Source organism: Solanum lycopersicum, chromosome 9 (genome assembly GCF_036512215.1).
Source record: "Solanum lycopersicum chromosome 9, SLM_r2.1".
NCBI lineage: Eukaryota > Viridiplantae > Streptophyta > Magnoliopsida > Solanales > Solanaceae > Solanum > Solanum lycopersicum.
The window spans coordinates 16,527,386-16,542,672 of NC_090808.1; positions in this window are offsets into that span (position 1 = coordinate 16,527,386).

Sequence of the window (15,287 nt, forward strand, 5' to 3'; positions counted from 1 at the left end):
CCCTATTATATTTACCCTACAAAAGAGGTCCTCTTAAGGCTACCTTCCAATGGCAACAATAAGCTCATGATGACTTTCCTAAGGATTAATATTATGTCGTTCCATCCAATTAACTTTAAGTCCATTATTCCTTTACTTTGAAGGATACCATTACGACTTACTACTTCAACATTCATAACCTTACCACTAAGTTCAATGTTTCACATAAAAGACCCTTTTAACTTCATTTAAGGTCACGTCTCATTCATACATTCAATAATAAGATCTTTAACATCCTAAGGGAAGACATCACATATCCATAATCATATATACATCAAGTAAGGGACACAAGTCAACCAAGACAAGACACCACGTACTTCACCTTAGCACAAATTACATGTCATCTAGAAGCACATAGACATAACCATATCATTTTATAGTAATCCTACACTCTATCATAACATCATCAATGTTACCAACATATACTTATATAGTCATGTAGGAATAACCAAGACTTAACCCTAAGACTAAATACACAAGGTCAAACTCATAGTCTAACATGATCACCTACGTAACATCAATAGAACACATATAATTTCATATTTCTTAATGTAGATACATATCATCATACTTCACCTAATCAACTAAAAAAGTAGCCACATTACTTCAAGTAGTTTGCCGACAAGGACATGATCATCTTATTGCATAATGTAACACCGACAAGGCCACATCAATTGAAAGCAAAGCACATAACACCGCCACTATAAGTGGACCATATCAGTCAAAATAGAATTGAATTATAATTAGCATTAAATAAATTAAATAGGGAAGCTTACCACCTCAACATCCTCCACACCTCAATTCGATACTAAATCATCCAATTCAATACCATAAAGCCCTTACCAATGGCCATGAACAATAATTAAGTGCAGAAACTATGATAATAAATGAAACTAGGTCAATTTAATAGAAATTCATCAATATAAGATAGCCTAGATATCAATTGAACACAATTCTTACATCACTAGAAACCCCATAGAAATCTACACCATAATTCATCAACATTCGGTAAATATCAAGTAACCCTTAAATTAGTCAAAACAAGGGTTCATCCAATTCATGGGTTCAAATTTAATTAAGCTTGAAATCATAAATAAAACATCAATTAAATCATTATTCAATATTTATAAATCATTAATGCAAGAACCCATGGTAGAATCATGAAATTAAACAATTCAACTTTGAAAACATTAGAAAACATATTCAGAATTGGGGCTCCTTGATGAATTGAATTTCAAGGATACCTTCATGAAGATAATTCTTCCCTTTTATGAAAAATCTCCACTAAATTTGTCACTTTAAGCCCTTCCTTAAGTTTGGACTTCAATGGAGTCTTGAGAGAATTTCTAAGGGATTTAGGGATTTGATTTAGAGGAATGAAGTATTCAATGTGTTTTAGTCGTATAAACACATTTAGAATACCTAAAAGACCCCTAATAAACTTCGAAACCTTATATTTTGAAGTGGGGTAAAAATACATCAACCCTTAAGTAAAAGTAAAGCGGCACGCAGGAAAACAGTCCACCAGCGGTTGGCAGTCCACGGATGGTTTGTCCACTAACAGACCGTCTTGTCCTTATGTTAGTTGGTTAAGAGAATTTAAAATGTAGTATTCTAACCAAATAATATTTTCCTACAAAATTCACCCATCGACGGGGCATCAGTAGGCCCATGATCTTTTGATGCCTTCGTCGTTTAGGGGTTGCTTGGGATTGTCTTGTCTCCATGTCTGGGTCCTTCCTCAAGGACCCTTGGTATGTCCTTGGGGAGTTTGCACAGACGGTTCCAAAAAAATTTTATTTTATATGATTTTATCACCTCTCACGTGAATTTCATCAAAAACTAACACGTAAAACATGATGAAATACGCCTAGACACACAAGGTAATTTCAAGGCACATCTTTCGAACATCATGGACGTTCTTGGACATTTGACATCCAAACTTAATGAAATGACACACTTCCTAGACATGATATAATAAATAACTTAAGGACCATAAAACCTCATGAATCACACATAGACACATAGAAAAACATATGAGGCACATAGGTGACTTATTCGTCGAACATCCTGATCGTCCCTTGACGTTTGACTTCTAATGCACCTAATACTTTAGACACTGCCTCAATAACATAAAATATACCTATTTAGGACCTTAGAACATAAATACCAACATGTTATGCTCTTGTTCACCTATGTCATTATCGGGATCTCACAATCTCCCCCACTTGGACAACATCGTCCTCAAATGACACTTGCCACTCTCTGAACACTTCCAAGAATAGAGATTCAACTAGAAGCTAATAACTATACTATTAAACACATAATAAACAATAAAATATCAATTTAATATATTCAAGAGAATCACAACACAACAATAAACTAGAAAACAATTCTATAACTCATTATGCTACAAAACTTGCATGCTTCCTTCCAAATAGTAAAAACTCATTTTACATTCAATATCATACTTATATAAATGATTTCTAACCACATAAAAACAATTTTAGACCAAATAATCAATTAGTTATTTTTCAAAATTTAAACAGTGAGTAGTTTCAAGCATAAAATGATTTATGGCAAATTTTCAAAAATTCAACTTTTTGGCTATTCATGATATAAACATGATAAAATATGCAAAGTAACATCATATATACATAGCTTAAAATATAATTATGGCTTCATAACACACACAATGGAAGAACTTAATTAAATTCAATTTCAACAAAACTCCTAAACATCATGCACATGCAACATGATTCTATATCATTCTATCCCATTTACTAACCACTCCCCCACTTAGAGAACTTATATCACTAAAAGACAATTCAAGGAATTACCCGCATCATCATCACCATTCTCATCCGACTTTTATCCTCTAGTCCGGAGTGCATAGAAACGCCTATTTGTTGAAGCATCATTCTTTGGAATACTAGGAGTAACTACTTACCCTCTCTTCCTCTAGAAGCAATCATAGGACAATTTCTCACTTTATGCCCTTCCTTACCACAACCATAGCAACTCCCGGTACCCAATAAACACTCACCATAATATTTCTTACCACAAGTGACACATGTAGGTTTGACATTTTGAGAACCACCTCCTCCCTCTAATTTCACCTTAACCCTGTTAAATTCTTCTTAAGTTTGAGCCCTCTTCTTTAACCTAATTTTCTCTTGGTCACTAGCATTACTCCTTTTCAATCTTCTAGCCATCCTCCTATGTTTAAACTCTTCAATCGATTGTGCATACACCATGTGTCTTGCTAGGGTCATATCATTATGTAACATTGTCGTACGACATTCTTCCCTTACAAAGTCGGCTACACCCATCACAAAATGACTAATTTCATCTCTTAGATTGGATATAAGAGAAGGGGCATTCATAGACAATGTTAAGAATTATAAAGATTACTCCTCAACACTCATATTGCCTTGTTTGAGATTGATAAACTCTTCCACATTAGCTTCCCTCCTCTTATAGGGAAAGTACTTACCAAGAAAAGCTTACTTAAACTCTTCCTACTCAATAGGACCCGATTCCTCCGGCCTATTATCCTTCCATTGAGTGTACCATATTTGAGAAACATCCCTCAATTGGTACAAAGCCAACTCCGCCTTCTCCCTAGATATAACCCTCATAGAAATCAACAACTTGTACACTCAATCAAGAAACTCTTGTGGATCCTCTCCCACCTTAGAGCCAAGAAAGATAGGAGGATTCAGCCTCACAAAATCTCTCAACCTAGATGTCATAGTGCTCTCCAAAACCCTAGGCACCATACTCAAATTTATTTGAATAGTCATGGCTCGGTCCAAAGCAAGCAAAGCCTCTTTAATATCCCTATTACTAAACTCGGAGGGATCCTCATTACCTTCTTCCCCAATAAGGACATGATAACCTTAAGCACCTTTATCACCTTGGTCAACTTCCTCAACTTGGGGCGAAATCTCCTCTTGCACCTAATTCTCCTCAACTCTCCTAGCCGGTGTCCTCCTCATATTCACATTTCTAGAAATACAAGGAAAACCATAAGAAAAGAATACTCATAACATTTTACTCTATGGCACTCCATAGGAGTAGAAAAGAAGGGAAACTATATCGTCCTATAGCCTTTCTCCAATAGACGCGTCAGGACTTACACTGATGCTCAAGACTCTACTAGACATGACTTGATGAGACTTTCGATTACTGATACTACTTTCACAACCTATGCTCTTATATAAAGTTTTTTACATCCCGAAACCACACCCTAAAAGTTAGGGGCGAGTTCGAATTGCAACCGGCATACTTCACCTCTCGGAGGTCTTGTACAAGCCCTTACAAATCATTCATCGCATAAACATAGTTAAAAGTAGTGCAGAATTAAAACTTTTCACAAAATATATCATAGTCTTTAAAATCTCTTACATATAAAGAAATAGGAAAAACTAAGTCGCAATCTCAATATCTTAAGACACAAGAATACTTGGACACGACCCACCCTTTAATACTAATATAGAAATACTTAGTTTATTACAATACATCAAATGAAAACATAAAAGCATATATGCCCTCGAGTCAAATGAGGACATACTTCAACTTCTCTTGACCGATGCTATGGTCCAAGTCTTCCTTCCCAAAAGTTCCTTAGCTACCAAGAACTATATAGATAGGTAAAAGCATGGAGTTAGCACAACCACATTTAAGTATGACATTATGCATAAAAATCATGAAAACGAATATTTATTGGAAATATGCATCTTTTCTCTCACAAATCAGAATACAATCATAAGAGCTACATTTAAGAACTTAGAAACACATACGATAACATTAAAATAGATCAATGTATTTTTAGGATCACTTAACAGTAATTTGACTCACTGTTACAGTGAAGTTATTTCACTATACAATGAAACTCTTCCTATTCTATTTTTACACCTCTTAGCATGTATTCTCCTCACTAAAGCTATCCTAAGACCCACTTAAGCAACACAAAGAGAGACCACCCATACAACCGCCCTAAGCATACGTAATGACCCACAAGAACAGTTATAATGAGTCACATGCACATTTACAAGACATCAAAGTGTCAACACATACATAATATGTCATTTCCTCATCAAAGGCTATCAAAAGACTTTCTTAAGTATATCAAGATGATAATTTCCATGATTGATCTCTTCAAGACTACTAAATAATCTTCAAGACTTCCTAAGTTCAGATCATGTCAACATAATCAACATATTCCCTAACTAGAGTCATTTTTAAGACTCATCTAGCTAAGATACGAAGTGACCATTCTTATGCCCCCTTCACACCTTAAATAGACAATCCTTAACCACTCTAGGTAAGTAATTATTCCATCAACATACTTTCTTACTTAACTTAAGTCATTACATTCATTTATTTCAATAAGACTCATACATCAAATAAAAGACATTCAAGTAACGGTCTTGAAAAGACCTAGGGCCTCCAACTAACACCTTCAAAGCCTATTCTGCAATGTCTAGATAGCATCCTATACCACCACCTAAACCTCATAGAACCTTTCTAGTACTAGTAAGTATACCACATGCTGACATTTGGCAATAACCGACATTAGACCATGATAGCTAGACATGGAATCCGGAGTTCTAACCTAGTCAAATGAGGATTTCTACTTTCCAATGGTATAACTTAGACACATCCCATGTAGGCACATGGTTAAGGAATATGAAGGGCATGTTTTGCAATCTAGTATCACTCTTTAACTAGAACTACTGCCCTTACCATATTCACTCGGTGCTAGCCTTCATTATTATTGATTAATTCACACATAAGGTTTACATTAATGGTCCAATAACAAGTTCATAAGCCTATTACATTTAACCTACCAAAGAGGTCCTCTTAAGGCTACCTTCCAATGGAGACAAGAAGCTCATGATGACTTTCATAAGGATTAATATGACGTCGTTCCACCCAATTAACCTTATGTACATCATTCCTTTACTTTTAAGGATACAATTACGACTTAGGACTTCAACAATCATAACCTTACCACTAAGTTCAAGATTTCATATAAAATACCCTCTTAACTTCATTTAAGGTCATATGTTATTCATACATTCAAGACTAAGATCTTGAACATCATAAGTCAAGACATGACATATCCATAATCATATATACATCAAGAAAGGGACACAAGTCAACCATGACAAGGCACCATGTACTTAGCCTTCGAACACATTACATGTCATTCTAGAAGAATCTAGACATAACCATATCATTTACAAGTCATCCTATACACTATCATAAAATCATTAATGTGACCAACATAGACTAATATAGTCAAGTAGGAATAACCAAGACTTATCCCTAAGACTATATACACTAGGTCAAAGTCATAGTCTATTATTATCAGCAACATAACATCAATAGAACACATATACTTTCACATTGCTTAACATGTAGATAGATATCATCATACCTCACCCAATCAACTACAAAAATATCCACATTTCTTCAAGTAGTTTACAGACAAGGCCATGATCATCGTATTGCATAGAGTAACACCACCAGAGGTCACATCAATTGCAAGTAAAGCACATAACACTGTCACAATAAGTGGACCATACCACTCTCAATAGAATTGAAGTCTAATTAACATTAAATAAATGAAATATTGAATCTTACCACCTCAACATCATCAACAACTCAATTCGATGCTAAATCATCCAATTCAATACCATAAGACCATTACAAATGGCCATGAACAATAATTTAATGTAGAAACTATGATAATAAATGAAACTAGGTCTATTAAATATATACTCATAAATATAATATAGCCTATATATCAATTAAACATAATTCTTACATCATTAGAAAGCCCATAGAAATCTACACCATAATTCATCAACATTCGGTAAATATTAAGTAACCCATAACTTAGTCAAAACTAGGGTTCATACTTTTAATGGTTTCATAGATAAGTTAGGTTAAATCATCAATACACCATAAATTAAATCATTATTCAATGTTTATAAATCATTAATGCAAGAACCCATGGTAGAATCATGAAATTGGACAATTCAACTTTGAAAACTTTAGAAAACAACTTGAGAATTGGGTCTCCTTGATGAAGAGAGTTTCAAGTATAAATATACATACCCTTATGAAGATAATTCTTCACTTTGATGAAAATTTTCCTCTAAATTCATCACTCCAAGCCCTTCCTTGAGTTTGGACTTCAATGGAGTCTTAAAAGAATTTCTAAGCGATTTGGGGATTGATTTAGAAGAATGAAGTCTTCAATTTGTTTTACGATTATAAACACATTTAAAATACCCAAAATACACCTATTAAACCTGCAAACATTCTATTTGGAAGTGGGCTGAAATTACAACATCACCCCTCAACTTACAGTAAAGCTGCACGCAGGAAAACAGTCCACCAATGGTTGGCATTCGATGGACCATTTGTCCACAAATGGACCTTCATGTCCTTCCGTTGGTATGTTAAAAAACTTGTAAAGGTGCTATTATACCTCAATACTAATTCCCTACTAACATCAGCCTTTGAAGGGGCATCTATAGTCCCACGAGCCATTGATGCCTCCATCGTTTGGGGGCTGCCTTAGACACTCTTGTCTCCAAGTTTGGGTCCTTCCTTAAGGACCCTTGGTATGTCCTTGGGGATGTTTGACCGGACATTTACAACCCAAACATAATCTTTTATGATTCTATCACCTCTCACATGAATTTCATCCAAAACGAACATGCAAAACTCGACGAAACATGCCTAGACACATAAGGTCATTTCAAGGCACATCTTTCGAACGTCATGGACGTTTGACCTCCAAACTCCATTAATCTTGACATACTGACGATAAATGCTATAATAACTTATTTAAGTACCTTAAAACCTCATTAATCACACAAAAACACATAGAACCATATATGAGGCACATAGGTGACTTAGTTGTCTAACATCTTGATCGTCCCTTGACGTTTGACTTTTAATGCACCTAATACTTTAGATACTGACTCAATACCATATAATAGACCTATTAATGACCTTAGAACATCAAGAGAAACATGTTAAAATTTATTTCACCTAATTCATTTTCTGGGTCTTACAATTGGCATACATGGTTTATAGGGGTTGGGAGTTTTCTAAATGTCTCTCAGTTCGATCCTCAATACTAATCCCAATAATATAAATCATAGTCATATGTTAAAAAATATTCATAATTAAACATTGAGAATAATTATCAAAAGGTTTAAAAGAGATGTTGCTCAAAACTCCCCATAAAATCATTTGGAAATCAAAATTTCATCTCATTTTAAATGTAAAAACATTTACTCTTGGAAATACTTAGTTTCCATATATTCATTTTTAAAGTAAAACTTACCTATCCTTATCATCATCTTCATTTACTCAAGTTTTATTAAACTTATGAATAATTGTAAAAGACTTCACAAAATAGGGTTCATGTCAAATTATGGGCGTGAACGAATCAATTCAAGATTTTTAATAAATATAAATAGAATTCAATACCAGAACTCAATGACTCAATGAGACTACCCATTTAAAAAATTCTCGACTCATGGGGTTCATACAAAATTATGGGCGTGAACAACTCAAAAAGGACCTTCATGTATAACATATTGTAATCCATAATTATGAAATATATTTTCAAAAAGGATCAGGTACTCAATACTCAAGAAGTTAGACTTGAAGATACTGCTCCTCTTAAAGATACTCAATCTATGGATTTCATGTTGAATTTATGGGAATGAATGACTCGATCATGAGTCTAAGTAACAGTGTATAACTCATGATACAACTCTTCTCATTCTCATACTTACTTCCTCAAAACATATCTCATATCGATAGTTAATTTCAAGGAATTCACAATTTAACTCAAAGACATTCTTGAACTCAAATTTTAACTATTTCTTGAGTTTGAATTATGAATTCAATGTAATATTCCTCCTTGGAAAGAGTTGTATTTTGAACTAAATTCGAAATAGCTAAATTAAAAAATTTGGTAAGTTGTGCAAAGTTATGAGTTTTCAGTTAAATTCAAACGACCATAACTTCCAAACAGAATGAGTTAGGTGGCCCATAAGATATCAAATGAAATGTCTTGGATTCCTCTTTCCGACGCCACCAAGTTTGCTAATTTTCAAGTTCGGTTGAGGGTGATATGTTCATTTGAAAATTTTCCTATCAAGTTAAGGAAAGTTACTCGGACTTAAGAGGGGTATTTTGGTCTTTTTCTAACACTTTCAGATCTAAGCAAATTTTTGTAATGCATTAGGGACTAAAAAGATTTGGTTCAGTTTTACAAATCCTAATTAGCACTAGGATTTTTATAGGAGTTCAAGATTAGGAGAAAAAGAGAAATGTCAAGGTGTTCTTCAAGTTTTCTTTAAATTCAAGGTTGTTTTGTCAATGGTTTGATCCCTAAGAGGTATGTGAGTTATTATAGTGTTGGGTTCATTCACCCCACATGTCTATCATTTTTTTAGTACAATTTCATTCTTGAAGTTGAAGAAATTGAGTTCTTGATAAGTTTCCTTGAAGTTCATTTGTAATATTGATTGTTGAGGTCTTTGATGAGTTCTTGATATAAATTTAAGGATTTTGAGGGTATTTAGGAGTACATTATTGTATACTAGTGTTAGGTGTTCAAATCTAAGTGTGGTCGGAAGAGATCATTCCATTCTAGGTGAATTGGGGTAAAAAATTATCAACAAAAGTCGTCGGGGAATTGGGAAAGGAATGGCGCGTCGCGCCAGTAGTGCGCTCGAAAAGAACTTTAATTTTGGCTCTAGGAAGCGCGCCAATTAGTGTAACCTAAACACTCTTATGTAATGTAGGGGTTAAAGCCTTGGCGCCAGGGTCGCGAGGTCCCCTACCCTTCTATTTGTATTTTCATATGAGTTCCCTTGGATCGTACCTATGTTTCCTACTCAATATATACATTCTAATTACCTCTATATATTAAGATATCATTCATAACCTTGAATCAGTAATTCAAATTCAAGGTAGAGTTAAGAGTTAAGTCTTGAGAGTTCTTTCGACTCATTTTAATAAGTCTTTTACAATTATTTTAAACTTATTTTAACACTTGAGTAGTTATGTTTGAGGAAAAGTACAGTTAATTTCATTTTATTTAAAATGATATATGGAAACTAAGTATTCCTAAGAGTAAATGTTTTCACATTTAAAATGAGCGGAAACACTGATTTCCAAAAGAGTTTTGAGCATGTTTTAAGTACCATATCTTTTATAAGAAATATTTTGATTAATAATATAAAAATAAAGAAAGGATTATATTTTAAAATATATGAGCTAGTTATATTTTGCGATGAGTATTGAGCTCATAATCTATCTAGAAGATGTCGGTAGAAAGGGTCATTCTTTTGAGATGATTCCATATTACTTTTAAGAATTAACTAGGTTATCCACTTAGTAGTAGTACTTATACCCCCAAAAAGTTATAGGACAATTGTGGTAGCGTGGGCTAGATGTTGAATCATCAAATAGCTAATAATGATGGTTTTCAGTTACAGAGTCTACCACATAGTTTATTTTGTATTTTCATATACAAACATAGTTTATTTTTTATTCTTTCAAGCAAATTAACTAAGTATATTGAAGTTTATAGTACATTGAGATGTAATTTAATTTTCTAAAACTCTTTTCCTTGTAATGCATCTTTATTAGTGCTTTATATTGAAATGTGTTAAGTAAGTTAAGTATCCTTGAGTTTAGTTGAGATGAGGTAAGTCTTTCTTCATTTTCAGTTATGCAATGTGCTTAGATTTTCCCCCACATTTTCCCTCACATGTTCGTACAATCCATGTACAGATGCCATTTGGCCTGGACCTTTTAGAATGCAGATATAGGTAACAAACATTAGCATATAATGCTTCGTTGATGCAGTCTATTCCGGAGTTGTTTGGTGAGCCTTCTTGCTTCTAGAGGATTACTCATTTACTTTGAGTTGTTTCAGTTGTTACAATGATCAATGGTATTGTCTAGACATCCCTCATAGTATTAGAGACTCTGTAGATAGATTGAAAGTAGTTCATGAGTCTTTTCATATTCAGTTTTTTAGAGACTTGAGTTTCCTCTTCTGCTAGTTAAATATTTATTTCTAAAACATTCTAAGTTTATATTTTGAGACATTTGATCAAAGTTTATATTTTTTAAATTCATATTATTTATGAATAAGTCTTATAATAAGAGCTAAGACACTCTAAGGGTTTTCTTGGGGTCAACAGTGGTTCTCAACTATTAATCACTTCTACAGTGTAGGCTTGAGACATGAAAAACTTAATATCATATCCTAGAGTTTAAGAGTCCTAGGGTGTTTATGAAGTTGTTTGTGTAGAGTCCTGGTTTTGGGGATAAACCGTGCCATATCTATACTAAGGAGGCTGCAACTTTAGGAAATATATCACTTCTTTCATACTTTTCGTTTGATAGAGTTCATCTCTATAAATTTCTCTTCTAACTCGTGCTTGCATGTATGTTTAAGATCATTCCTCAAAGGAGAGTTGTTCGAGGTTGGCCCTCTAGGAGGAATGTTAAACCTCATGATCGAAGGGTACCAAAAGTACCTGAAGTCAAACCCCAAGGAGAGGTCAGTAATGTTGAGTTTGGAATTCTATTTAAAATGTCGAGTCAAGTGGTGGCCAACCACACTGCACAATAGGGAGAGGTAGGATGTGGCTGATACGTCAAGGATCCGAGAGTTCATATGGATGAATCCTCCAAATTTCTCATATTCAAATGTCAATGAGGATCCAAAAAACTTTGTAAAAGATATACAACAAGTTTTTGAGCTTATATATGTTGTTGGTGCCCAGCGAGTGAACTAGATGCATACTAACTGAAGGGTGTTGCTAGAGTTTTGTTAGACCAATAGAAGATGAGTAGAGTTGAGGATGCACCAATTGTGTAATGAGGTGTGTTTTAGGATGCCATCTTGGGGAGTTTTTTTCCTTGTGAATTGAGAGATGCAAAGGTAAGGGAGTTCCTTACTCTTAAGAAGGAATATATGAGTGGGTATGAGTACAACCTTAAGTTCATCCAACTGTCTAATTATGCTCCAAAGATAGTTGTTGATATGCCGAGTATGATGAGTTTGTTTGTCTCTGCATTATCTTGTCTATAAAGTAAGAAGGGCAAGGTAGCAATGTTGATAGAGGACATGTACATATATAGGTTGATGATCCATGTTGAGGAAGATAAGATGAGGGATAGAAAAGAGTTTCTAAGTAAGAATGCTAAGACAATATGAAATGAGTCTTCATAGTGGAAGAGCAATGAAACCAATATTCTCTTCAACACAAGCAACATGGACCTTATCCATCGTCTAATAGTGCACCTAAACCAAGGAATAGACGTGAGTTGAAAAAACAGAATTGACATAATTTCACAACTAGACCTTACATGCTCAAAGTAGTGTGCAAAAGGGGGTAACGAGACTCATGCATACGCTAAGTGCTGTAGGATCCACTCAGAAGTGTGTCATGATGGCTCCACATGTTACTTCAGGTGTGGTCAGAATGGCCACTTCATGAAAGAGTACCCTAAGATTAGGCAATGTGGTGGTAAATGGGGAAATAGAGCCCAATCTTTTTTAGCGTCTCAAGTAGGCATAACTGCACCTAGATGACTATTTCATGGACATGCGGAGGATCAAACTGTCTATATGCTATCAACATTCACCAAGAGAAAGAGAATTCGGCAGATGTTGTCATTGGTTTGATAAAGTTCTTTACTTTTGATGTATATGCTTTAATAGATCTAGGAGCGAGTCTATATTTTGTTACTCCTTATATTGCCATGAATTTTAATATTCTTCACGATCACTTTCTTAAACCATTCATTATTTCTAAACTTGTTGGTGATTCTATTCTAACTGAGAGAGTTTAATGTATTGTGACATTTCTTTAAATCACTAGGACACCACGTCTGACTTATTTGAATTAGACATTGAAACTTTGATATTATTATAGGTATAGGTTGGGTTCATATCTATTATGCCTTAGTTGAGTGTAGAACCCTAGTAGTTATGTTCCAGTTTCCTAGTGAGCCAGTAATTATTTCATACCTCAAGGGGAGAAAATTAGTGTCTAAGGGATATGTCTATCACTTAGTCCAAGTTAATGGCTCTAGTTTTGAGACACCTCGTATTCAGTCAATTCTAGTTGTGAGTGAGTTTCCTGAAGTCTTTCCATATGATCTTTCCAGAGTCCCTCCTAAGAGAAAAATAAACTTCAGTGTAAATCTTTTACCTTATACTCTTTGTATCTTTATTCCGCCATATAGCATGGATCCAATGAAAGATTTAAAAGAGCAGTGCAGAAATCTTTTAGAGAAAGGTTTCATTCGACCAAGTATCTCATCCTTGGGCGCTCTCGTCTTATTTTTGAGGAAGAAAGATGGTCTCATAGAATATGTATAGATCACTCATACGATTAAGCTTACTATCAAGAATAAGTATTCTCTTAAAAAAATTGATTGTATGTTTTGATCAACCTCTGGGTGACAGATCTTTTTCTAAGATAGACCTCAAATCATGCTATCATCGATATCAAGTAAGAGAAATTGATATTCCTAATACAACTCTCACGACACATTACGCTCATTATGTGTTTCGGGTCATGTCATTTGGTTTGACTAATGTTTATAAACTTTAGAAATAGAGTGCTTAATCCCTACCTTGATATATTTTTCATCGTATTCATTGATGGTATTTTAATATATTCTTCGAATTAGGAAGATCATGCTAGTCATCTCAGAGTAGTTATCAAACCTCTCAAGGTTAACAAGTTGTTTTCTAAATTCTTTAAGTGTGAGTTTTGGTTTGAGTTTGTGTCATTCTTATGCTACAATATTTTCTGTGACGGGATTCGGGTTGATACACTATAATTGAGGCAATTCAGAATCGGCCTAGACCGATATCTTCCACTAATATTCGGAGTTTCTTTGAGTAGGCTAGATATTATAGAAGTTTCATTGAGGGGTTCTCATCTATTAATCCCCTTTGACTAAGTTAACTCAGAAGATAGTAAAGTTTCAATGGTTGAATCTTGGGAGAAAAGCTTTCAGGCTTTGAAAACCACATTGACTATTGCTCAACGTTGACCTTACGAGAGGGTACACCAGGATTTATTATATATTGTGGTGCATCTAAATTTGGACTAGGTTGTGTATTGATGTAGAATGAAAAGGTTATAGTTTATGCCTTCAAAAAGTTAAAGATCGTCGAGAAGATCTACCCAACAAATGATCTGGAGTTGGCTGCTGTAGTGATTGCTTTGAAGATAAGGTGTCACTCTCTTTATGGTGTTCATGTACATGTGTTCACCGATCACGAGAATCTTCAATATATATTCAGTCAAAAAGATATTAATCTTACACAAAGGAGAAGGTTGGAGTTACTCAAGGAATATAAGTATTTTATATCACCGAAATAAGGCTAATAGTGTTGTTGATGCGTTGAGAGAGTTATCTATTGGTAGTACTTCCCATGTTGAGGAAGACTAGAATAAGTTAGCCAAAGATTTGCATACACTTGCACGCTTGGGATATTGTTCTTTTTTATTCCAATGAAGGTGTAACAATGTTGATGAAAGGGGATGAAACATCATTGATTTCACAAGTGAAAGATAAACAAGACCAAGACCCTATGTTTCCTGACTTGAAGACAAATGTTCACAGAAAGTGATGGCTTTTGAAGAAGCAGGAGATGGTGTATTAAGGTAACAAGGTAGATTTTGTGTACCATGGGTAGGGTGGATGAAATCCAAGAGAAGATCAAGGATGAATCTCATATCTTCAGAGAATCGATCCATCCTGGTTCTACAAAGATGAATCATGACTTGAGAGAAGCCTATTAGTTGAGTACTACGGTTTTTACTAATATTTTGTAGCGATATCGGATCCATGATGATTCTATTTGGATGATTGTAGATAAAATGATTAAAATTAACCCACTTTTTACTTGCAAATACTATTAAGTTATATATTGAAGAGTTGGTCATACTTCATGGAGATCAAGTGTCCATTATTTTAGATAGAGGTGCACAATTTACTGCACATTTTTGGAAGTCCTACTAGAAAGGTTTGGTTTGAAGGAGAACTTGAGTACTACTTTGCATCCTCAGACCAATGGTCAAGCACAACATCCTATTACAGTTTTCGAGCATATGTTGAATTTTTGTGTGGTTGATTTCAAAGGTTATTGGGATAATATCCTT